The following is a 26,131-nucleotide window of genomic DNA, read 5'->3' as shown; positions in this document are numbered from 1 at the left end:
AAAAGAGACAAAGAGAGAGATGTGTGTGTATGGTTAAATCTAGCTAAGTGTAAGCAGAAATCTGTTCATCATAGCACTGGAGATGATTTCACACACATTCTTATTGTAATTAAAAGACTCAAGTTGTTTTGCACATGTTGATTACCTAAGCCGAAAGTAAAGTTTTGATTCCTCTGAAAAGAGTGTATCTTAGACAAAGAATTTCAGCCAATTATTGTAACAAATTTCTGGTGGGAGAAAACCTAGGCGTATAACTGTTACGTTGTATTATAACCTTGGAACAAACCGCGAAGATAACATGTAACTATTCACACATTCAGCAGACATCCGTATGCGTTCAACTTAGACACTGTACACTTGAAGAGAGAAGAAATGGCAGAAGCTTCCACATTGCACAGCCATCCACGTAAATCATACAAATTTATGATTTATGAAGCAATCGAATCAACGCCAGAGAAAAGGGCAACCGTGGGTCAAATCTATGACTTGATACAAAAGAAATATCCATACTACCAACAACCTGAGAAACAACGAAATTTTAAAACTTCTGTACGATTCACTTTATCCGCAAATGAATGTTTTGAGCGTGTCTATGATCGGCTAGATCAACGATATGGATGCTGGCATCTTGCGCCATCATTTAAACTTACCATGGAACATGGAGCATATCTTCTGTTAAATAGCATATTTTTGCCTAATACCAGTTACACTGAAGCCGCACCGACTGTCGCGTCTGTTGATATACCTGCACCCTCCATTCATCAAGACCAGATGCAAGATGGACATAACTACTATGATATGTATCACAACTTATATGGCCAATACCAATGTGGATGTGAAAACAACCAACAACTGTACGTACCTCCGGACGTCTTGTTTGAAGAAGCTACTGCAGATCCATATGACGGCCTCATGTAGATGTGTGTGATTCAGGATTCCACGGTTGCCTCAACCATGGATGATACTGTTGTGCCTTCCTGGAGCGACTTGTTGCAGCCAAATCAGTTTTGACTTCTACAAGAATGGTAAATACAAATTTCGTTATGCCTTTACTCACATTATATATGTGTACATTAATAATATACACCATTTGTTAGCCAAATGAGTGTATACAGCTTAAAATTGCAGACAGCCTTACATGTAGCGTGCACAAAGACATTATTTCCTATAATAATATACTACATGACGAACCATTAGTTCACATTGGTGACGGAGTCCTAAATCATAGATTATTATCGCTTTAAAAGTATAATTTCAACATGTTACACTAACTGTAACACACACACCTCATTGGTTAGCATTCAACATATAAAAACAAAGTGTCGCCCACATATGACGTGGGAACCTGGTCATGTCCCAAGGCGTCCTTAAAAAGGTTACCGATGCAAGCCCCACCCCCAACCGATGTGCGCGCGTGAAACCGTATTGGCTGTGCCCGTAGCTTATTGTTACGGTCAGTGCAGTGTATCATGCGCGCGCGTCGGTGGGGCGGTGAGTGCACAGCGCTGGAGGCCAATGTTCATTCAGTGGGAGGGTTGTTTGCGTGCATTTCACGGTGCCTTAACATCACACGTATTTTGTTCGCTCATTGGCTGATCGTCCGGTTTTGCCGTGGGCACACGTCCGTTTACAAAGTTTACATATGTACGTGTGTAGAAGTGAATTTGTTTCGCTTCCATATCATAACTTTCAGCCATGATATGCGTAATGCTAGCAGCACCATGGAGGGACATGTATTGAACGCACAGCGTAAACATCGTTTTGCGCATGCGCTAAGACTTAGTCCACACATTCGTGACGTGCGCGCGCAACAGACGTTGTGTGCGCACATTATTATGTATACAGGCACCGGAACAAACATATCAGTAGTAATGCCAGCAACGCCATTAGAAAAATGAGACAGTTCACTATCTGTAGTTTTATCCTTGCAGTTTAAACATATACGTAACTTATGCGTGAATATCCACAATCATATAGAGATGTGTTAAGCGTTGTCATGCTGAGACATAGATAAATGTGCAATCTTTGAACATCATGTGTTTGCTGTATTTCACAGATGTCGAGGATGAATACATGGGACCAATGTATGATTTCAGATGGGCCAATCGTTATATTAGATGAATCTGACGAATAGCGAACAACTATTATAATAAATATGTAACAATGCTTTCAATGATTGGAGCGCAGATTAACAATAACTACATAATGTTATCCTATTGTGCAAATATTTACTATGCACTTAATTATCAGAATGATGTTGCTAAGCACTGAAGATAGAACTTATATTGATATATTTTTATTTTCTACTAACATTATATGTATTGCCATGTGATATATGCAACCAACATTATCACTCAGCAAACACATTAATCTACTATATATTATAATCTCACGTGTGACTTGTCAAAGAATGTAAATGCTACATACCAACTCGTACACATTGTATCTGAACGTACACAATAACAATAGGGAGGTGATAGAAACTGTTTAGTTGTGTAAATGTTATATTATCATCTAAGTTGTAGTGGTTACCTAACATGCCTGAGCTAATGAATGTTAGGTACAGATCATTAAACCATGAACATTTGTGTGTACATTTAATTCACACGGGTAACTATAGTTTAGTGTTATTATTGTGAGGAATCAGGGATCGCGGCGCCCGCGCCCTGGTTCCTCTGCTGATATATTCCCTCCTGCTGCCGTGGCGCGCACCCCTCGCCAGCACCACTCACCTCCGTCGGTTCTGGGGGTTCCCCGTCGTCCTCGGCGTCCCCGGTTTCCAGCAGTACCTCACGCGGCCGCCATGTTGTTCGGGCGCGCGCCTGAACAGCGCGCGCCGGGCGAAGTTAATTTATTCACTGCTCTGGCAGTGAAGACCCGCCCCCAATACAGGAATATGATCTCCTGTCAAGACAAGAGTCCTCACCTGCCTGCCAATCAAGGGAACCTATCCAGGATGGCTCCACGCAGTCCTCCAGGTCTGCCTTCACTTCTGATTGGTCAGCCACACTTTATAATGCCAGTCCTTCCTATCATTCATTGCTCGACATAGTTTTCACTTGGATTACTACTCTGGCGTTTTCTCTCTCATTCACTCAGGTTACGACTTGGCTTGGCGGACGTCTCTCTCTGGCTCTAGACCCCTGCTTGGACAAACGACCTTCCAGTATTCTCCAATCCCAGACCATGGCTAACGGCAACGACAACGGCATTTCTACACCGGTACCGGCAAGTATTGCTAGCGAAATACACCTGGCCTGGCAACGCCAAAATCACCACACTCCAGACACGCTCCCTTTGCTGCGGGTGCGTGCTTCTATACGTTCCTCACCTCAGTGAAAGGAACGTGTCTGGTCTGCGGGCAGCACCGGCGTAACAATTATTAAACGTTCAACACATACATAGCTAAGTGAGGCAGACGATAAAAGCAACATTATTATGTTGCTTTATATTATTTCTGGTTGAAATACATGCATCACACAAAAACTACAACACACGCACACACTATGTTGCTGAAATGTGTGCGGATGCAAATGTCCACTTCATTTATGTTCATATGTTGACAGTAGTTATAAAGGATCATGATCATTATGAATAACTAATGTGAATGAAATAAAAAAATTATTAACTACATTGTCATTGTGTTTAATGATTTTGGAAAAGTTGAGAATCCAAAGAACTATACTTTGGAATGGTGTAAACATTTTGACAAATGTTACATGAACATCAAATCAACACACATCTTTCACTTATACATACACATGTGACAATGTAGTAATCAACATGAAGATGAAATGAGACAAGAACTAATCACATACATTGCAATGTTAATGATGTTTAACACATTTGGGTCTTTTCATACAAACATGCATTGAGTGTTAACATCGCTCATGTGCATGAATGGATGTTATTTCGTTGCCAAAATTACATGTTATGTAATGTACGTAAGGATTTGAAAACACACTGCACAATAACCACCAAGTGTAGATAAACGCATGGACACAATACAGAAACGACATGTTTCAATTGTCACATGTTTTTCATTACGTTCTCTTTATACATCCTGTAACTATACCTGTATCGAGGTTTGTACATCTTATGACAGATGTGAATTAAAATACATACCATGAGCAGTCCTTGGAGTGATATACCTTGAAAAAGAAAACATGAATGTATATAAATCATTGTCAGGACATGTTCATTAAGGTAAGCAACACACAGAAGTGACAATTTTGTATGTGATATGAAACAAAATCTAGAATACGTCAAATATGATCTTAAATACACATTAGTCTACACATCATTGTGACAAACATGTCACACTCCAAAAGAAAAATTGTATGTAACCATACTGCACTAGCTATTGGCTATCGACATAGTAGGTTTATTGTGTATGCATAACCAAAAAGAGCATGTACAGAAAAAATAGATTTAGTACACATTATTTCCTCACGTACACGCAACACCTATTAGTGGTAAGAAGTATAATACAACCTGTTGATGAATGACATACCGGTGCCACATGCAATTGTCCACACAGCAGAGAAGAGAAAGGTGTGAGAACCATATTCATCTGTTTCCTAAGTGAATGGTATTCGGACACATGTATTTATCATTACAATGAATTAATACATCTATGTAGTACTATGAACATATATGTATTTGCTTACATGAAAAATATGTGTTTATGACATTCCGACGTGTCTCCACACCACTGGCTGTTTGCTCAGTGTCAGCTGGTAAATGTACGGGATGCTCCTCCTCCAAGCCCTGACGTATGTCGGTTTCTAAATTATTGCGGAGTGCCAGATTGTGCAAAATGCAACATGCAATTATAATATCTGACACTTTAGCAGGCTTATAATGAAGTGCCCCACCAGTTCTATCTAAACACCTAAATCGTGTCTTCAGAAGCCCAAATGTCCTCTCTATCACGGATCGTGTAGATATATGGGCAACATTGTACCTCTCCTCTGCTTCACATTGAGGGTTTGCCACAGGGGTCAACAGCCACGGCCTAATTCCATATCCTGAGTCACCTATAATCCATCGTGCACAAATATGATACAATTTGTGTTAACATTATTACATTCAACAGTTCATATAAAAACTAGAGTTGTTTGTTAACACATCAGAATATGTACTCACCCACAAGCCAACCAGGTCCAAAATAGCCTTCTTCGAAAGCATGGAAGACTGATGAGTTTCTCAGGATAGAGGAATCGTGACTGGAACCAGGGAATTTGGCTACCACATGCATAATCTTCATCGTGGCATCACGTACCACCTGTACATTCAGGGAATGGTAGTGCTTACGATTACGGTAAGCATGCTCACTCTGACTAGGCGGGATCAAAGCAACATGGGTGCAATCTATTGCACCCATCACACATGGTATCCCAGCTATGGTATAAAAGCCATTCCTGACTTCCAGCCACTCTGTGTGCTCTGTAGGAAAATGAATATAATTCCTAGCGCGTCTATTCAGTGCACATAGAAACTGGGTAAAGGCCCGCGAGAATGTAGATTGCGAGATCCCGCCCACTATGCCCACAGTTGTCCAGAATGACGCGGAAGCAAGATAATGTAATGAGCACAGCATTTTACCAAGCCCAGGGACTGCACGACCTCTGGCTGTCACAAAATCTAAATCTCCCCGTATCTCTTCATAAAGAGCTAAGATTGCTGCTGAACTCAAACGATAGCGACTTATAATCTCCTCCTCACTCATCCCATCTAACATGGTTCTCTCCCTGTACAAACGAGGACGAGGCACAACTTCTCTCCTCTCTCTTCTCCTCTCATCTCCTTGCCCTCTTTCTCTCCCTCGACCGCTCCCTCGACCTCTCCCTCTCCCTCTCCACGTCCCTGTCCCTGTCTCTGTCCCTGTCTCTGTCCCTTCCTTGGCCTGTGACATCCTCTCCATCAGCAAGCCTCTCCTCCAATAGAATCTTCCTCCGTCTCATAAACATTCGCATCATTTTCAGGTCTGTAGCTGTCAATGCGCAGGTAATTAGCCTCCTTTAAATACCTATGTGATGATGTCAGGTGACTTGATGAAGTGCAAGGTGTTACATTAACATATCCAAGTAGTTAACTCCAAACGGGTATCCTTTATGAATTAAAAGGATTATTTATGTGTGTTCACCAGGCAATCATGATATTTGACAATGATGTAACGTTAATCTTTGTACAACCATTTATTCGCAAGTATTTATGGAATGTGTAATGCATGTACCACTTCTGAACGCAACACTCAGTCATGTCATTAGGATACAACCATGACATTGACGTTGAAAAAGTACATTGCAACATGTGTAATTTGGCATCTTATTGTCACATGTTCACATGAACTAATTGTTATGTGCATATGCATAATTTAATGCCATCAGGATACTTGCTATTGATTATGTTTCAATCGTATAAAAATGAGTAACTATTATAGATGTGTGTATAAGTTAGCATGAAGTGATTCTAATGCGTCGTGTACAATGTAAACATGCAATGTTATTGAGTGTCCAATTGCGGACGTCATCAAAAGAGGGAGGTCACAAAGTACATGTAAACATGAAAACAAACAGCTACATTGACATTTGATCATGCGTTACTCATTCAAAGCATTCTCTAATGTATAACAACATTACTATACGCTGGATCTGTTAGATGTGTGAAATGTGTTACATCATATAATAAATTGAAGCACACTTAAGTAACATGTTTCATATTATGTGACCTGTTCCTTTAAGAGTTTACTATTGGAGTTTCCCTTGACACATCAGAACATTAAGACTAATATGACACGCAAATGATCATAACATTGAAAAGTACCATGTTCTGCCAATAATAAACGTAAGCGCTGACACGATGAAGTGAATGAAATCGACACTGTTAATGCCAATCACATTTTTATTATGAGAAATAGAACGTAAACACTCCTATAATGTTATAAGTCCCCGCTCCATTGACTCCATTGATGTAGAGATGAGGTTTTTTTTCTAAGTGCCATCCCGGCAACCTTGCCGATCCTTCTCCCCTCCAACTTGCCAACTTTAGTTGGCGGGACAAATTGCCGATGAAATCTCCATTTTTGAGTGCCGATCAGCACCGATAAGATGATCGTGGCTACTAGAATTCAGCCGATTTCAAAAAGTGCCGAAAAGTGCCGATAAATTTTTATCGGGAAAAAAAAATGCCAATTTTGACCACTTATCGCGCTTATAGAAACAACAAAGGAATAGGGAGTGATCACAGGACCATACCAATTGAATAATGTAGTCAAATATATAAGTGAGGTAATCAAAGAGATGGGTGCAAACTGTGAACTGAAAAGTGAATCAGAAAAAGGGGGAAGGGAAACACAAAATGAATGTGCACCCTAAAAGAATTCACTTATATGCACACCAAACTAGTGTAAAAATTAACTTTTAATAAATTCCTTAAAACATATATTACCAAAGTAATGTGTAATGTGAATTAAAAATGTATTAAATCAGAAATATCTGGCATCCGTGTCTTTGATTATTGGAGTCGTGCTATCCCAGATGTCCACTTAATATTAGTGGGATACTAAGAGTCAGGGTATTAACCCCTCTGGAGCAACGATGAGACCCAGTAGTAAGAGTATATAGTGGTTCACAAGTAGGTGGCCAACAGATTAAGCTTCCTTGCTAGATGGACCAGCACTGCGCACTGCAATGAAGGCTTAGGTGTATTAAAGTACAAGTGCCTGGATAATAAGAATAGCACATATAGTTTGCCACAGCAGTGCTGGGGTGAATAGCACAGTGATAACTGTGAAAGCGCCTCACATAGAGGAGACTGCAGACACTACATTAAAACAGCTCCAAGTAGGAGACTGACAACTTGTCCCTGAAGAAGCTCCTTTGCTGGAGGGAAACGCGCGTTGGACGCGCAATGTTGTCAGTCTCCTACTTGGAGCTGTTTTAATGTAGTGTCTGCAGTCTCCTGGTTCTAACTTTGCAGACCCTAGCAGTTAGTCGTTCATTTATTTATTCTCACAGTTTGTGTGCCTGCTTTCCTTGCACTCTATGTGAGGTGCTTTCACAGTTATCACTGTGCTATTCACCCCAGCACTGCTGTGTCTGGCAGTTTTATGCTGCAGTGTCTGTATCATCATTACACTATATGTGCTAGCTTTATTATCCAGGCACTTGTACTTTAATACACCTAAGCCTTCATTGCAGTGCGCAGTGCTGGTCCATCTAGCAAGGAAGCTTAATCTGTTGGCCACCTACTTGTAAACCACTATATACTCTTACTACTGGGTCTCATCGTTGCTCCAGAGGGGTTAATACCCTGACTCTTAGCATCCCCTGTCTCTGGTATCCCACTAATATTAAGTGGACATCTGGGATAGCACGACTCCAATAATCAAAGACACGGATGCCAGATATTTCTGATTTAATACATTTTTAATTCACATTACACATTACTTTGGTAATATATGTTTTAAGGAATTTATTAAAAGTTAATTTTTACACTAGTTTGGTGTGCATATAAGTGAATTCTTTTAGGGTGCACATTCATTTTGTGTTTCCCTTCCCCCTTTTTCTGATTCACGTATCGGCGCTTACTGAATCTCAAATCCAATTTTGGCGGGAAAATGCAGATAAAAGCCTTATCGGCGCTTACTGCATGAGGCCCTCAGTCCTCAAAACCCTCAGACTGCCAAAAAAGGAGTTGCCCTTATCAACATATCTCACCTCAATTGCCATTTCTGGGCCAACGGCTCTTCCATTAAAGTCACTAACTTTGAATTCCTCTGTGCAAAATGGATTAACAATGCTCCAATTCAGCCATCATTTTGGTGGTGTAACCATCAAGTGAATAATGAGGCATTTATTCAAGAATTCCTGGACCTGTTAATGTTGATAGTCTTAGACAATTCCAACATCCTTATTGCAGGAGATTTCAATCTCTGGTTAGAGAAAACTGACTCTGGTCAAAATCTTTCTAGAAGCTTTTAAGTATATACAGTTTTATTCACTTCTTTTGGGTCCCTCCCACTTTGCCAGTCACACTCTGGACCAAGTATTTACCTCTGGTATATCCTCGGAAGTCCATGACCCGGATTTATCAGATCATGTCTTCATTGAATTTGTCCCGCATTTGCCAGATAGTAACTCCAAACCAAAACCTCCTTCACTCACAAAATTGTGAGGCAGAGTAAAAAAGAATATGGACCCTAGTGTTTTTGTTAAACAGTTTAGAATATCTTACACTCCTCCGTCTGTCCCCAATACATCCTCTCTCACATTGGCATTAAATATTGCAGCTACTACTGCTCTTGATATTATTGCACAAAACAATGTCCTATCCCACAAACAATGTAAAGGCAACCCGGGGGTTTCTAAAGACTGAAGAACCCAGAGGTCTACCCTGGAACCTTCCAATCTATCACTATAGATGAGCTCCGTATCATGATCAGGGGGATAAAAGGATCTACCTGTCCAGGGGACCCTCGGCGTTAGAGCTGACCCTTTCATTCTCAACATTTCTAACTTCTCTTGTCTTCAGGCTTTTTACCCACTTCACTAAATAAAGCATTTATCTCATTGTCACGGGAGACCAGGATTAACACACCAGGGATCAACTCGCCAGACAAAACAACAGAGTTAATAAAAGATAATTTATTGGACAATAATATCCACAACTGTCAATACAGAAAACTTAAACACACAACTGGGGTAACTTGGGACTCCCTGCAGGTCTAGGTGCAGGGACATCAGTGAGGAGATTTTCACCATTCTGCTCACACAATATCCACCTAGAACTGGTCTTGACATGGACCTTGTTCAGCAATAACAACATCTTCAACTTCAGCTCTGAAACTCCTTCTCCACCTTTTATACTCCATAGCACAGTAAAAGATACATTGAGGGAGGGTTAAGGTCAGGTGCCATCAGTACTACTTGGCCTCAGATTGGTGGGTTTTAAGTGCAACATACGTTTGGTTACATACTAAAAGTTACATGGAAAGGTCACTGGCAACTTGCAACATTTCCAGCTGCACACAGAATTAACCCCTTGTCCCTGAATTGCTGGAAGCAGGTTTCACAACACATATATACATACTATACAACCATAATACATATGTATTATTAACAGGTAGTGGTAATGGCAGGCTTAACCTTTATTTAAAGCAATCACATCTACCCCTACCTATCACACTTACCTCTATTAAAGAAACCCTCCCTCAATCCACTGAACATTGATAAATACTGACCTGTTTCTAATATTACATTTTTAGCTAAAATGTGCAAATAATGTCCAATTGATGTTGCACAACTCCTATCATCACGTGAGCTGTCTGAATATTTGCCATCTCTAATTGGATGGCACTGAATTGGCTACTACCTAATGCCTCTAAATCCAAGCTGCTCCCGATAGGCCTGAAAGCACAAACACTCTTTGATAGTGTCCTTCTGTCAGGACGAAACGCGTCAGTTTTTTCTTACCCTCTGTGGATGTCTATTTTTTTATTTAATAAATGGTTTTTTTTTTTAATTAATTGCGCTTGGATTGTTCATTGAGAGCTGTGACCGCCAGGAGCTTTTCATTTTTTCTATACTACTATACCAGCAGGAGCACGCCGATACAACGTGGCATTGAGACAACGCTGCATATACATTAGCAACACCCGGCAGTCCAATGGATCCTATTGTGAGTACTTGCCAGCGGATTTTGATAGTGTGGGACACGGGGTGTAGGCGAGGACAGCAGCGGCTGGATTTTGTGATTTACTCAGAGTCACGGTATTAGCGTGCTTTTTTGAACTTCTACCGGTCCTGCTTCATAGCCCCCCACCCTGGATGAGTCCTGTCACACTTGGATCATTTACAGCAGATTTATTAATGTAGTCCATGTCCACGTTGTTTATTCTCAGTGTTCTATGGAGTAAAGGACCATTTGCCTCAGTTGCAGCATCAGGACTTTGGGGTTTTCTTCCCATTTTTACAGTACTGAAAGCACAAACAGATGCTTTAAGTAACATCTGCAACAATCTAAAAATCAATAACTCTGCCATGCCAATGAAAGAGAAGGTGAGAATCCTTGGAGCTATTATTGACAAAAACATAATTGATCAGCCTCATGGAAGGGAAGATATGCCCTGTCATGGCCACACCCCCAGTCATGGCCCTGCCCTCTGCGCTCCCCTATAGCTCCCCTGCAGACCACGATCACAGTTGTAGTTTGTGCATGCGCCGCCATGCCGCCAGGCGCGTGTGCAGCAATGAGGACTGGGGCCATAGCCTTAAGTACCACCCCAAAACTGTGTAAAAAGTGCCCTACAGCTTTAAAAAAAAATCTGGATGCTTTACTTCCATTCAGAAAGGAATTGAAATCCTTCCTTTTTGAACAAAGCTTGGCAAACAAACTCTAATACCCTGGCAGCCAGCTTTCCTGCTCCCGTTCATGTATTGCACCCTTTGTTGGTCTTTATCGTCATTCCCTTATATGTTTTTGGTATGTCCCAGTTGTAGATCTGGGATGAGTGTCCTCTCTATGTTCCTACATGAACTTTAGTACTGTTTTCTTGGTGAGCAGCACATAAATGGTGTTGTATTTCAATAAACAACAACCTTATCTTATACAAACTCTGAGTGACCTCTCTTAATAATAATCTCACGATACCCTAACACAAAAAGGGTATGAGACCATTTTCTGCAGGAAAGAAATTGTGATAAATGCTTCTGCTTAGAGCAGGAAATAACTTATTGCAAGACGTTACCTGGGAGAAGAGGGTGTGGCATTTCCTGACCCACATTACTAAGTTTGAAATAAATAGCTGCCCATTGCATTCTAAAGAGGCTAGTAAGGCATTGCCGGGCAATTTCTTACTAATCACTATGCCATATAAGGGGAAACCTTGCGGGGGACCTAACCTCCCTCCAACAGTATCATCTACCCTCCCTACCAGCAAGCAAACACACCTAAACCCTCTCCAGCTAACAGATCTGTAGTCCATTGCAATACAGATGTAACCGCAGTATCTAATGGCTTTGTGTCAGCGCTGTCCCTGGGAAGGAAGGAAGTCCCACAGTCAGGATTGTGAGTAAACATATAACTTTACTCTTGCTTTGAAGCATTTCAAAGCATAGACTGTATAAGTCAAACAAAACAGTAGGAAGTTAATCAGCAACTGAACTGTTTCTCCAAGTCTGTACCCATCTCTAGCGTACTGAGTGCAGTAGCTCACATATGAACAGCAATACACTGAGGTGTCAGGTTACATTAACCTGCACAGCACACATTAAGCCCCTTAATGTTCATGATGGCTGTTACACCCTATCCTGGAATCGGAACAACTGAACATACAGTATTCTGTAGGGGTCTTTTCTAGTAGCTGCAAGAAGTACTTTTCCGTGCAAAAACTCTTTTTGCATGAGTTTGCATTTTGCAGCATTCTAAAAGTCCTTCTCGCACGTCCAAACAGGGCGTGAAGGATTTTTTTTTTAAAGAGATTTCATCCCGGCTTTGCAAATCTGAACAGTACTGTATGGCAAAAATGTATCAAGCTCTACATTTTGGTAATGGTATTTTATTATCTTCATAAAGTCCAGAATGCAAACCGGATCGAAAGTACCGTAAAATAAATTCTCCCCACCACAAGTCTGATGAGATTGCCTCAATAGGTGTGAGTTTGCCTGATTAGAAGTGAGACAGGCTGATAAAGGCAGGCTGCTTATTTTAAACCCCTCAACAACTACTAATTTCCTCTTGACCAACATGTCTACAATAACATAGTGGCGATATCTACAGCTCACCATGACACAGAAAGACATACATTTTATAGAAATATTATGTTAGACTTATAAATTAAAATAAATATTTATATATTTGAATAGGTGATTATATCTAAGGAGAGGCTGCTATGTCAAAGACCAGGATCGTAATACTACTTTTTAGAAGGCAAACCTCTAATGCATGGCCTTATCCTCTCCCATCTGAAATATATTAACATACTTCTAACAGGCCTCCCTGCCTCACAGCTTTCTCCCCTGCAATGAATCCAAAAAAGAAGCTAGAATAATTTTGCTTCCTCCCTAAACAGTATCCGCTCATCTCCTCCTTCAATCCCTTTCTTAGCTTCCCATCAAATGTTGGATCACCTACAAAGATATCCTCCTTACATTTAAGGCTCTCCACTCATCTGCTCCTCCCTACATATCATCATCATCATCCTTTATTTTTTAAGTAAATGCAGAGCTCTCCCTTAAAGGGCATCACAATACTTTACAGTCAGTTTAATAGCAACTACAATTAAATACAATTATTTTATTACACAAGAGACAGAGAGGAAAAGCCAGAGTTATAATAATAAATGGTTGCATTAAATGAACAAAGGTAATATACATTCAGTTTACAGATATTTAAGGGACAGTCAGAGATATGATTATCAGCATAAGTAACATTTAGAGACAGGATACAAATGTTGTTAGAAGAGGTAGAATAATCATTAATTGTGTTAGGGTGCTGGCTCCACTCGGCCGTAGGCGTCTTGTTGGGAGGTTTTGTCAGGGCTCGGCACTGGGTCAGTCACTTTCCTCCGATAGGAGCAGTGGAGCGTTAGGCTAAGGCCCCGCTCCCTCAGTTAGTGCGCCTGCACTGCAGACAGGCGGGGCACTGACAGACACAGACCGCGATATGCGTTCTGTAGGGAGCCGGAGCGGGAGGGGGGCGGGAGCGGGAGGGGGGCGGGAGTGGGAGGGAGGGGGGCGGGAGTGAAAGGGAGGGGGCGGGATTTGAGTGTGGTGCCGTCCACCCCCCCACACACATACACACACACACACACATACACATACACACACACATACATACACACATACATACATACACACATACACACATACATACACACTCACACACTTTAACCCGCAGCTCCTTCCCTGCTCCCCGCCCAAGGCGCCTCCCATCTAGCTCCTTCCCTCCCCTCCTCCCCATTGGCTGACACGCGTACCACGTGACGCATCAGCGCCGAAAATCACTAGGATCTTGCAGCATCGGCCGCCTGACGCGTCACAGTACATAGTCAGCCCTGCCGGAAGGAGGCAGCGGGGGCAGGGACCATTCGGGCAAGGGTCTGGTGGTCCGCGGCCACGCGGCCGTGCGCCCCGCCGGCCGCAGCGGGTTTGCAGCCTTAGCCGGTGGCACGGTGAGGGTCATTGAAACAAAAACTTAAAGCGCAACAAATATAGTGATAAAGTCAAGCTGTTGCCTGAACACCAGCAGTTTCCCCAAACCACAGTTTAACAACCTAACCCAAAAAGTGCTCGTGGCGCAAAGTGACAAAAAGTGTACAGTTAAATGTGCAAATAAACCCAGTGATAAATAGTGACTGAAATACACAAAATACTGTTGCTCCATATAGTGAAATCCTCAGGTCTGCGGACTCCTTGTTAACCTCATATGAAGACAAGAACACAAATGCAGAGGGTATAGTGTATTAACATTTACTCATGAAGACAAACAACACAGAGGGGCCACCGTATCAACCCTCTAAGGAATCCTGATCGGGAGACACCAACGATGGAGACTACTGTCTGTTCCTGCTTTTGCATGCTGAGCAGCTGATTCGGGAGCTGTCATCTCGGGAGGAGGGTTGAAGTGCGCCCAAAGTCACTTCTTGCTCATATACCAGCAGGGAGAGTGTGAGTTTGTTACCATTCCCCTCTGTGTTGTTTGTCTTCATGAGTAAATGTTAATACACTATATTAACTGGGCACTGGGTTTATCACTAGCACATTTAACTGTACACTTTTTGTCACTTTGCGCCACGAGTACTTTTTGGTAGGGGTGTAGGATTTACCCAGTACCCGGCGTTACCCGGCACATTTCCAGCTACCCGGACATTACCCGGATCTGGCAACTGAGAAGTGGGCTCGGCGCTGAGTAATACCCGGCGTCGGGCAATGTCAGGGTAGCTGAAAATCTTTTTACTTACCTTTCAGCCGGCGTGGGACAGTAGGATTCTATAGCGGAGGAGGAGCGGAGGAGGAGGGGAGGATGAGCGAGCGGGAACAGAGGTGGAGCAGAATTGGGGGGAGTGGAAGAGGTGCAGTGGAGGAGGAGCGGAGGTGGGGCGAGTGGAAGAGGAGCGGAGGTCGGGCAGGAATGGAGGTTAGGTGGGTGCGGAGTTGGGGCGGGCGGCCGCAGAAGAGGAGCAGAGGTTGGTGGAGTGGAGGAGGAGTGGAGGAGGAGCGGTGGTGGGAGGAGTGGAGGAGGAGTGGAGGTGGGGGGAGTGGAGAAGGAGCGGAGGTGGGGGGAACGGAAGAGGAGCAGAGGTCGGTGGAGGGGGAGCGGTGCAGAGGAGGTGGGGGGTGCGGAATAGGAGCATATGTCGGGCGGCAGCGGAGGTCCAGTGGTTGCGGAGTTGGGGGGGGTAGGAGCAGAGGTGGGACGGGCGGCAGCAGAAGAGGAGCAGAGATCGGTGGAGTGGAGGAGGAGCGGAGGTGGGGGGAGCGGAGGTCGGGCGGGAGCAGAGGTCGGGTGGGTGCGAGCAGAAGAGGAGCAGAGGTCAGACGGAAGAGGAGCAGAGTTGCGGAGGTGGGGCGGGCAGGAGCGGAGGTGGCCGCTGAAGGCACCTCTGATGCTGCCAGAGGACCGCTGCTGCTTGTCCTAGATGTTTCCACAACCCTGCAGGTAAGTGTCATACCGGGTAGCCGGGTACCTGGCTGGGTAGAACCATTGATTTTGGCCCGGGTACCTGTTACCCGTTTTTTTTAAAAATTACTTCCCGGTACAACATTACTTTTTGGTTTACGGTAAGGGTCATGACCCTATGGTTGGGTACCTTGGGATTTGGAGATTATTTGGTGTAGTGCCCGATTTGACCACAGTTGAAGCATTTATCAGTGCGGTCTTCCCCAGCACTGTAGGCAAGAGCTAATCTCCTGGGTGGAGGGGCAGACTGTCGGTATGGCTCCTGGCGAGTAGCCCGCATCAGACTTCTCCTTGGTACTGAACTGTTCTCCTGGAGCTTTCTGAGCCAATGCCCATTTGGTCTCTTCCCTGCAGGGGTCTTTGGACTTCTTAGGAGCATGCAGTTGGACGTGTACCTCGTGTACCTTCACTTGTTTCAAAAGTCCTGTGAAGGTAGGTTGACTCAATTACATGAGGCCACACTGAAACATGTTGGCTATAGGGTGGTTTGGGCTTGACCCCCTCAGAAACTGCTTACAGCGGAATTCATACACACTGGAGGCGGGTATAAGGTTGCGGGTGAGTAGGGGCCACAACACCAATTGCAGGCGGTTGAGGAATGCAGACAGCTCCTCACCTTTGTTCTGGTGGAGGGCATAGAACTTGGCCCAGACCTCACTTTCATCGTCCTCAAGACCGTAGGTCTCTGTTATGAACTCCACTAGCTCCCTGGCCATTTCATCCCCATTCTGCTCCCTATGCATGCTCACCATCTTAGAGGCTGGGGGTCCCAGGCATTCCATGACCCACTGTCTCTTCACTGCTTTGGTGCATGTCATTCCTCCACTACCTTGAGAGTATGTGACAGAGGTGACAAAGAAAAGGTGCGCAACAACAATAAATAAGTGACGTGATGAATGTGATACAATAAAATGGGTGACCTTGTGTGTAAATTGAAAATAGATGGAGCGTCTGCAGCTGTGACACCAGGGATGGCTCTAGTCCCCCCTATAAGCACACAAAAAAACAGAAAACACAGCGCACAACGCTCATAGTGCATTAAATGATATCTTTAGTAACCAAAGTATAAGGTAAGTATTGTGCGTACATAAGGGTAAAATTAAACAAGCATTTCAGGGTTATTGTTACCCAACACCAACGGACGCCTGTGATGGTCTCGTGGCTCTCTCCTTCTCACTCCAACAACCTCGGTGTAGGGCCTTGAAAATCTCCACTCCAATCGCTGGTATTTTGCCTCTCGCCTTAGGGTGAGGCTAGTGCAGTCTCAGCAGTCCAGAAAACGACCTCCGCTTGTCTGTGTAATGCCCGTCACTGCATCAATCTCCTTTGCAACGGGGCAGCGGAGCGCACGCTGTTTCGGCGTCTTGGTTGAACACTTCCGGGTCTGTGACGTCACAAATGTCGCGAGACTTCGTCGCAAGTCTTACAAGACACCGGATCAGTTCTCTGGGAGTGCTGGGATACAGAGGGTTCGCAATGTTCTTAGTCCAACGCGTTTCGAAACCGTTCCCTGATGAAGAGACCCATGCGGTTTCGAAACGCGTTGGACTAAGAACATTGCGAACCCTCTGTATCCCAGCACTCCCAGAGAACTGATCCGGTGTCTTGTAAGACTTGCGACGAAGTCTCGCGACATTTGTGACGTCACAGACCCGGAAGTGTTCAACCAAGACGCCGAAACAGCGTGCGCTCCGCTGCCCCGTTGCAAAGGAGATTGATGCAGTGACGGGCATTACACAGACAAGCGGAGGTCGTTTTCTGGACTGCTGAGACTGCACTAGCCTCACCCTAAGGCGAGAGGCAAAATACCAGCGATTGGAGTGGAGATTTTCCAGGCCCTACACCGAGGTTGTTGGAGTGAGAAGGAGAGAGCCACGAGACCATCACAGGCGTCCGTTGGTGTTGGGTAACATATAACCCAGAAATGCTTGTTTAATTTAACCTTTATGTACGCACAATACTTACCTTATACTTTGGTTACTAAAGATATCATTTAATGCACTATGAGCGTTGTGCGCTGTGTTTTCTGTTTTTTTGTTTTCTTGAGAGTATGTGCCTTCCATTCCCGAAAGAGGGGATGGGTGATATCCCGTAAAAGATTTTCAACTTGCGGTAGAGTTGCGGTGGAGCCAACTGACCTATTTTCTCTGTTAGTTGTTGTAGAGCTTTCACGAATATTTGGGGCCCATCTGCACTTTGGGTGCTGTGGTGACTTACTTTAGACCTGACTGCTAGCTTGGCTTCGGCTAGAGCTCTCTGGGCAAGAAGCAGGTAGAATGCCCAACACTTGGCCATGCTGGGGGGGGCTCTAAGGGTCTCGGTTTGTAAGCGGCATTTAGGATATATAAGTGAGCTTCCCCATGGTGGTGCTTCGGGAAGCAGTAGGAATTGGGGCGCATTGTCCGTTGGGACCTCCTCTTGGCAGTCAACTAACACTGTACTCCACTGATTGGAGGCATCCCATTTAATGTCTAGGATGTTGGCTTTAGTGAGACCTGGTTTCTGTCTCTGGGTTGCGCACTGGTCGGGAAAGGGTAAGGATATCAGAACCTGACGGATGGCTACCACGGGGCTGGGCAACGCTTGGTGCCATAGGGCCCACTTGTGAATACGTGGCTTGATGGCAAGGACATTTTCCCCTTTTGGATAGGATTATCTTAAACTTAAATGGGGCACCCCAGGTCTGAAATCTCAACAGCGCCTCCTTGTTCCCCTGTTCCAGGGAAGGAACTACCAATGCTGCTATTACCTGTTGGAAACAAGGAGGCCTGAGCCTCTGCCACTGGGAGCCTGGGGTGATTTTGGTTCATCTCGGTGCAGCGCCTCCACCTGCAAGGGATCCCAATGTGGTGGGATAAGCCCCTTACGGATACAATAAAAATAATACACAGTCAGGTATATAAGAACAAACTTTACTGAACACAGACCACAGTACCCTGTACCACACAGTATAACAATGCCCCAACCTGATACCACCAGTGAGTGTCCCCAAAGTACATAGGGTGCTTGGCGCCAAAACCCTGATGTCCTTTTCCCCCAATGTCAGGGCCTACCCAAAAGTGTAGGCGGTAGTGCTATCCCGTGGAGGGTTTGTGCACTTAGTTGAGGAACCTGCCGAGAACTCCTGTACTCGGTGTGGCTGACTTAGCAACAGGGATCCACCGATCCAGCAACGTTGTCCGCCTCCACCTGTGGTGAATTCCGGCATGGATAATATCACCATACAGAGTCTCTTACAACAGAGATGGTCTGGTCTCATATCACAGGCCACAATCACCGTGCAGCATCCTCACTTTGTCCCTGACACTAGACAGTACAATGGGGAAGCATCCCTATCTAAGGGGCTTTCCATGCAGCAACTACAAGCTACTGTGAGTCGAGAGCTAGCTGTGGCCTAAGGGGGTATATACTAGGTCTAGTCTCAGAGCCACTGGCTCTGAGACACTACCTGCTTGATCCAGCTCCCTATTCCGATTGGCGTGGTCCCGCAGAGCGAGCCAAATGTATCCACTCCGGCGCCCTGCTTCTGTCCCTAAGGCTCATGGGACTTGTAGTCCCTTGCGGAGCCGTTTGAGAGTAATGGCCGTCTCTCTATATGTCCTGCGGATGCGCAGGTGTAGAAAGATGGCTGCGGCAACTTGGAAGCTCACTGCGCATGCACAAGTGTTTCTGCGCATGCGTGGCTATTTCCAAAATGGCATGACCCTTTCCTGGCGTCCTGCCGAGGTGCTCTGGCGACCGGGTCGCACCTATAACCTCCCTGACTGCCCGGCAAGTTCCCCGCTTGTAGCGGAGGTAAGGAGAGGTAAAGAGAGGACCGGGCTACAGCAGGAATGATGAACGCTCTGGCGGTTAGGGGAAAATTGCAGATGCCATATGTGAGAATGATGAAATCTCGATTTAAATATTGATGTAGACAAGTTTGTAAAAAAAACATTGAATACATCTAGATGTATAGATGTGTGTTGATTAAATATTCTTAAAATAATAATATAATTTTTTTTTTTTTTTATAAATTCCTCCATTTAATATCTTTACTGGCAGGTTTATAGTATTTAGATACATTGGACACAGTTATTTTATAAATTCATTAGAAGTTGGTGTACAAGGATTATTATTATTAATCATGCACTGTTATCACGTTATTACATATACAGACGAGACCACGACTATTCTAATGCTTGCCTTAAACTAGCCGGGTTATATTCTGGGTATGTGCTGGGTATGTTCTGGGCTAGTTTAAGGCATGTTTAAGGCATTTCTGCATTGACTAATGACACATAGGATTAACACAGCAGGGGTCCCTGGCAGTCCCATTCAGTTTGAATGGGACTGCCAGGGAGCCCCGCTGTTAATCTGATGGGCCATTAATCAATGCAGAAATGCTGGGTCTAGTTTAAGGCAAGTTTAAGGCATGTGTCAGCATGTACCTGGGTGTACTTGGGTCTTTTTGGCGATTGCCACTGGTTTGTGTTAGAATAGTCACAGTCTCTGCGGTACATTCACGTTATCACAGTGGTTGATAATTGTGTCACAATTCATTATATATTGGTATAATTTTATTATGTCTATTTATATTCTAATTTATTGTTTATGCTGTACATATTTCTTATGTATTAATTTGTGCACTACATTTTTCTGATTTGCCACTAATTGATTGCCATTATATTACCAACAAATTGGATTTCATTTGACTGGCTATAAATATACTCTTAGCCCACACCTGGGACCTGCCCTTGATGAAGTTGGCGTCTTAGTAGATGAAACGCGTAGGTTTACGTCATCACATCTGGCGTCAGTGGATCAGCTTTAGAGGATTCCTCTGATGGTGTGTGACTGAGCAGCTTGCGGGGTTTCCATTCTGGAGTCTTTTCTTTGAGGAGATGTGGGACTGACATCTGCCGCAGCCAAGTTGTTCAGCTACCCGAGCTGCGGAGATACCCGGAATTAATTTACCTTGCCGGTTATCACTGGACGTTGCCGACCGGCTGATAAGGTTCTCCAGGGACTTTTACTTGGGGAAGCAGACGATTATCTACACATTGGGTCTGTTCAGACCGGCTTCTGCAAGTAGGGTTCCCAGCTGACTCCCAGATCAGCATCATTGGGTTAGCCCCGTTTGGAATTTCCCCCTTATCGCCAGAGCGTTCATCATTCCTTATACACCCACACACCCCACGAGGATTTTACAGGACTCGTTTGGATCAATTTGCATATGATAGTCGACAGCAATCTCTTACTTATCTCTTACAATCTCTTAATCAGAACATTCACTTCAGAGACCTTTGTTAACCCTCAAGGTTACAGTTTACCTGTCTAATAGAGAATACAGCCATCACTGACATCAACCTTTATCTGTTTTTTTACCCATATTGCAGCGGACATAGATAATCCATATTTTAATAAATTGTTTATATTGTTATATTATGCATTAGGAATGTGTGCTCTTCTATTCTTGCTTTATAAATGTTTGTTGGGATTTGGTATCCCTTAAAGAGCTGCCTATCTCCCCTGCTTGTTATCATTTCACTTATATTCTAATTAGGTCACATCTGCTCACTATTGCATTGAATTCTAGTTATACGTGCTCATTGGTTGCATGCACTTTACTTATTTTATTGTGTATCCTGTGCACTGGTTCTTTTTGTGTGTGCGTATATATATATATATATATATATATATATATATATATATATACAGTGTTCGACAATGCTATACATTTACACGCCCGGGGCGAGTGGATTTAACCTCTGGGCGAGTAAATATTGGCCCAAGCAGCACACGTGTTTGTTTTTTTTAATTTTCCCTGCTCGCTCTGAAATTTCCCCTTCTCGCGCTGCTGTTTGTCCCCCGCTCGCACTGGAAAAAAAAAAAAAGCCGGAGGCGGGTTCATATTGTTGGGAGAGATTACCCCGCTTCTGGCTCTCTGAGCAGTGCCCTCCCTTCTCCCTCCTCCCAGCAATACTTTCCCTCCTCTCATCGGCGCTTTCAATCCTCCCCCTTCCAGTAGCCAGCCCCTTCCGTGCCTCTGATTGCCACTGGCCCCTGCAGGGCCATCTGTCGCCCCCCCCCGCCACCATCGGGCCATCCGCCCTCCCCTCCCATCGGGCCATCCGCCCCCCTCCTCCCATCGGGTCATCTGCTCCCCCTCCCATCGGGCCATCTGCCCCCTCCAATCAGGCCATCTGCCCCCACCCCTCCCATCGGGCCATCCGCGCTCCCCCTCCCATCGGGCCATCCGCGCCCCCTTTCCCATCGGACCATCCGCCCCCCCCCTCCCATCGGGCCATCTGCCCACCACCTCAAGCGGGCCATCCGCCGCCGGGCCCATCATGTTGGGTCAGAGCGTTCGCAGGTCCCACTACGGGGAGGGCCCAGGCAAGGTAACGGGTGTGCCCTGGGCGGGAGGCGGGACATCGCCGCAGCTCGTGCTCTTTCCAGGTGCAGTGAGGCTCAGGGTAGCTCTGTCTCATGTGTGGGGGCTGGGAGGCCTCATGATGTCCTGGGGCGGCCGCAGCCTTGTCTCTGTGTGGGGGTTGGGAGGCCTCGCTTGGGGGTTCCGGGGGGCTGCGCTGATGTAACTCTGCAGTTACCCAATCACCCACAACTCAACCACCCACCCCCCACCCTCCCACTCACTCACCCCAGCCTCCCACTCACTCACCCTCCCCACTCCCTGCCACCTACTCACCCCCCCCCACCTACTCACCCCCTCACCCCCCACCTACTCACCTACTCACCCTCCCACCTACTCACCCTTCCACCTACTCACCTTCCCACCTACTCACCCTCCCACCTACTCACCCAGTAAACCCCCCACCCTCTCACCCAGTCACCCTCTCACCCAATCACCCTCCCACCCTCTCACTCAGTCACCCTCCCACCCAGTCACCCTCTCACTCTCCCACCCAGTTACCCTCTCACCCTCCCACCCAGTCACCCTCTCACCCTCCCACCCAGTCACCCTCCCACCCAGTCACCCTCTCACCCTCCCACCCTCTCACCCTCCAACCCAGTCACCCTCTCACCCAGTCACCCTCTCAACCTCTCACCTAGTCACCCCCCACCTTGTCACCCTCCCACATAGTCACCCTCCCCTCTAGTCACCCTCCCATCCCCTACTCACACACTCACCCACCCTACTCACACACTCACCCACCGACTAGTCACACACTCTCTTCTTAGTAGCAATTTACGCCTTTTTTTAAAAGTGGGGGTGGGGCTAGGGTCGGGACTAATGGCAGGCTGGGGGCGGGGCTAGGTGGCGAGCATATTTTTTGGTTGGGCGAGTAGATTTTTGGGTTATTTGTCAAACACTGTATATATATATATATATATATATATATATATATATATATATATACATATACATATACATACACACAGTGGTGTGAAAAAGAAAGTACACCCTCTTTGAATTCTATGGTTTTACATATCAGGTCATAATAACAATCATCTGTTCCTTAGCAGGTCTTAAAATTAGGTAAATACAACCTCAGATGAACAACAACACATGACATATTACCCTGTGTCATGATTTATTTAACAAACATAAAGCCAAAATGGAGTAGCCATGTGTGAAAAACTAAGTATACAGTACCTTATGATTCAATAGCTTGTAGAACCACCTTTAGCAGCAATAACTTGAAGTAATGGTTTCTGTATGACTTCAATCTCTCACATCGTTGTTGAGGAATTTTGGCCCACTCTTCTTTACAACGTTGCTTCAGTTCAATGAGCTTTGTGGGCATTTGTTTATGCACAGCTCTCTTAAGGTCCTGCCAAAGCATTTCAATCGGGTTGAGGTCTGAACTTTGACCGGGCCATTGCAACACATTCTTTTCTTTTTCAGCCATTCTGTTGTAGATTTGCTGGTGTGCTTGGGATCATTGTCCTGTTGCATGACCCAATTTCGGCCAAGCTTTAGCTGTCGGACAGATAGCCTCACATTTGACTCTAGAATACTTTGGTATTCAGAGGAGTTCATGGTCGACTCAATAACTGCAAGGTTCCCAGGTCCGGTGGCTGCAAAACAAGCCCAAATCATCACCCCTCCACCACCGTGCTTGACAGTTGGTATGAAGTGTTTGTGCTGATATGCTGTGTTTGATTTTCGTCAAACGTGACGCTGTGCATTATGGCAAAACATCTCCACTTTGGTCTCGTCTGTCAAAAAGACATTGTTCCAAAAGTCTTTTGGTTTGTTAAGATGCAACTTTGCAAACCTAAGCCGTGCTGCCATGTTCTTTTTAGAGAGAAGAGGCTTTCTCCTGGCAACCATTCCAAACAAACCATACTTGTTCAGTCTTTTTCTAATTGTACTGTCATGAACTTTAACATTGAACATGCTAACTGAGGCCTATAGAGTCTGAGATGTAACTCTTGTTTTTTTTGCAATTTCTCTGAGCATTGCATGGTCTGACCTTGGGGTGAATTTGCTGGGACGTCCACTCCTAGGAAGATTGGCAACTGTCTTGAATGTTTTCCACTTTTGAATAATCTTTCTCACTGTAGAATGATGGACTTTAAATTGTTTGGAAATGGCCTTATAACCCTTTCCAGATTGATGGGCAGCAACAATTGCTTCTCTAAGATCATTGCTGATGTATTTCCTCCTTGGCATTGTGTTAACACACACCTGAATGCTCCAGACCAGCAAACTGCTAAAACTTCGGCTTTATAGAGGTGGTCACTTTTGCTGATGATCAATTCATTAAGGGCATTTCATTAGCAGCACCTGTCTGCTACTTAGCATCTTAATTCCTATGGAAGCAGTAAGGGTGTACTTAGTTTTTTACACATAGCGTCTCCATTTTGGCTTTATGTTTGTTAAATAAATCATGACACAGTGTAATATGTCATGTGTTGTTGTTCATCTGAGATTGTATTTACCTAATTTTGGCAGGAACTTAAGAGAGCTGTGCATAAACAAATGCCCACAAAGCTCATTGAACTGAAGCAACGTTGTAAAGAAGAGTGGGCCAAAATTCCTCAACAACGATGTGAGAGATTGAAGTCATACAGAAACCATTACTTCAAGTTATTGCTGCTAAAGGTGGTTCTACAAGCTATTGAATCATAAGGTACTGTATACTTAGTTTTTCACACATGGCTACTCCATTTTGGCTTTATGTTTGTTAAATAAATCATGACACAGGGTAATATGTCATGTGTTGTTGTTCATCTGAGGTTGTATTTACCTAATTTTAAGACCTGCTAAGGAACAAATGATTGTTATTATGACCTGATATGTAAAACCATAGAATTCAAAGAGGGTGTACTTCCTTTTTCACACGTGTGTGTGTGTGTGTGTGTGTGTATATATATATATATATATATATATATATATATATATATATATATATATATCACTTGTAAGCACATTCACATGTCTTAGGCAGGTCTGCAACCCTGCCTTTCACCATTATCCCCAGCATACAGTACTTCTACTGCAGCAAGGGATTCTGGAAAATGACATGCAAATGAGCACACGTGTCACCTTTTGTCTGTAAAATCATTGTTACAAAGAGCCCATATAGGCTAATGCTCACTGTTAACACAGCTTTAAAGCACAGCATGTGAATCAGATGCAAAGCCAGAGAAACCATTCACAGACATGTTGTAACCTTAATGGGTACCATCAGTGTGAAGTTGGTTGTACTGCTGGCTTTGCATTTTCAAGACTGTAGGGTTTACCATCACGTTTTAAGTTATGGTGGGTGAAAAAGGCAACAAGAAACCTCCAACGCATATAGCAAATAAAAAGATCACTCCTCTTTAGCACATTCACATGTCTTAGGCAGGTCTGCAACCCTGCATTTCACCATTATCCCTAGCATACAGTGCTTCCATTGCAGCAAGGGATTCTGGGAAATTACATGCAAATGAGTACACAATGTGTCACCTTTTGTCTGAAAAACCATTGTTACATGGAGCCCATATAAGCTAATGCTCGCTGTTAACACAGCTTTAAAGCACAGCATGGAAATCAGATGCAAAGTCAGAGTGTAATGCTTGACTGCCCGCAGACCTGGCCAGTCCCCAATACTGAAGTGGGTAAGGGTATAACACGCACCCACAGCAGTGAGGGCGTGCCCGGAGTGTTGTATGATGAGTTGCCGGACCTGTGAGAAAGGGTTAGCCTGATACTTGCCGCGTCCGGGGTGCCAGAGGTCCGAGGGTAAAGATCTGAAAGCCGTAGGTCAGGGGTAGGAGAGAGTAGCGTAGTGAGGTCCAAAGCCGAGTCCAGGGAGTAGCGAGGTACACGAAGTCTAACGAGAGCCGAGATCAAATCCAAGGGTATCAAATGAGGGCAGGTACTGGAGCGAGAGCTGTAACACAAAAGAGAGCACAGACCTCCGTACAACAAGAGCCACAGGAAAACTATGCAGAGTGAGGAAGTAGAGGGCAGACAGGAACTATAAATGCCGGCGAACCAATGGAAGCA

General features: G+C 44.6%; 1 protein-coding gene across 9 annotated transcripts in view; it reads right to left on the bottom strand.

Annotated features, from left to right (window-relative positions):
- Positions 1–26,131, bottom strand: part of LRRC2 (leucine rich repeat containing 2) — a 435,439-nt gene that overhangs the window by 387,761 nt on the left and 21,547 nt on the right. The gene's annotated exons all lie outside the window — the stretch shown is intronic.

This window comes from Ascaphus truei, chromosome 1, assembly GCF_040206685.1.
Source record: "Ascaphus truei isolate aAscTru1 chromosome 1, aAscTru1.hap1, whole genome shotgun sequence".
In the NCBI taxonomy this organism is placed as follows: Eukaryota; Metazoa; Chordata; class Amphibia; order Anura; family Ascaphidae; genus Ascaphus; species Ascaphus truei.
The sequence above is the reverse complement of the archived record's forward strand: the minus strand, read 5'-3'. Positions and strand labels throughout refer to the sequence as shown.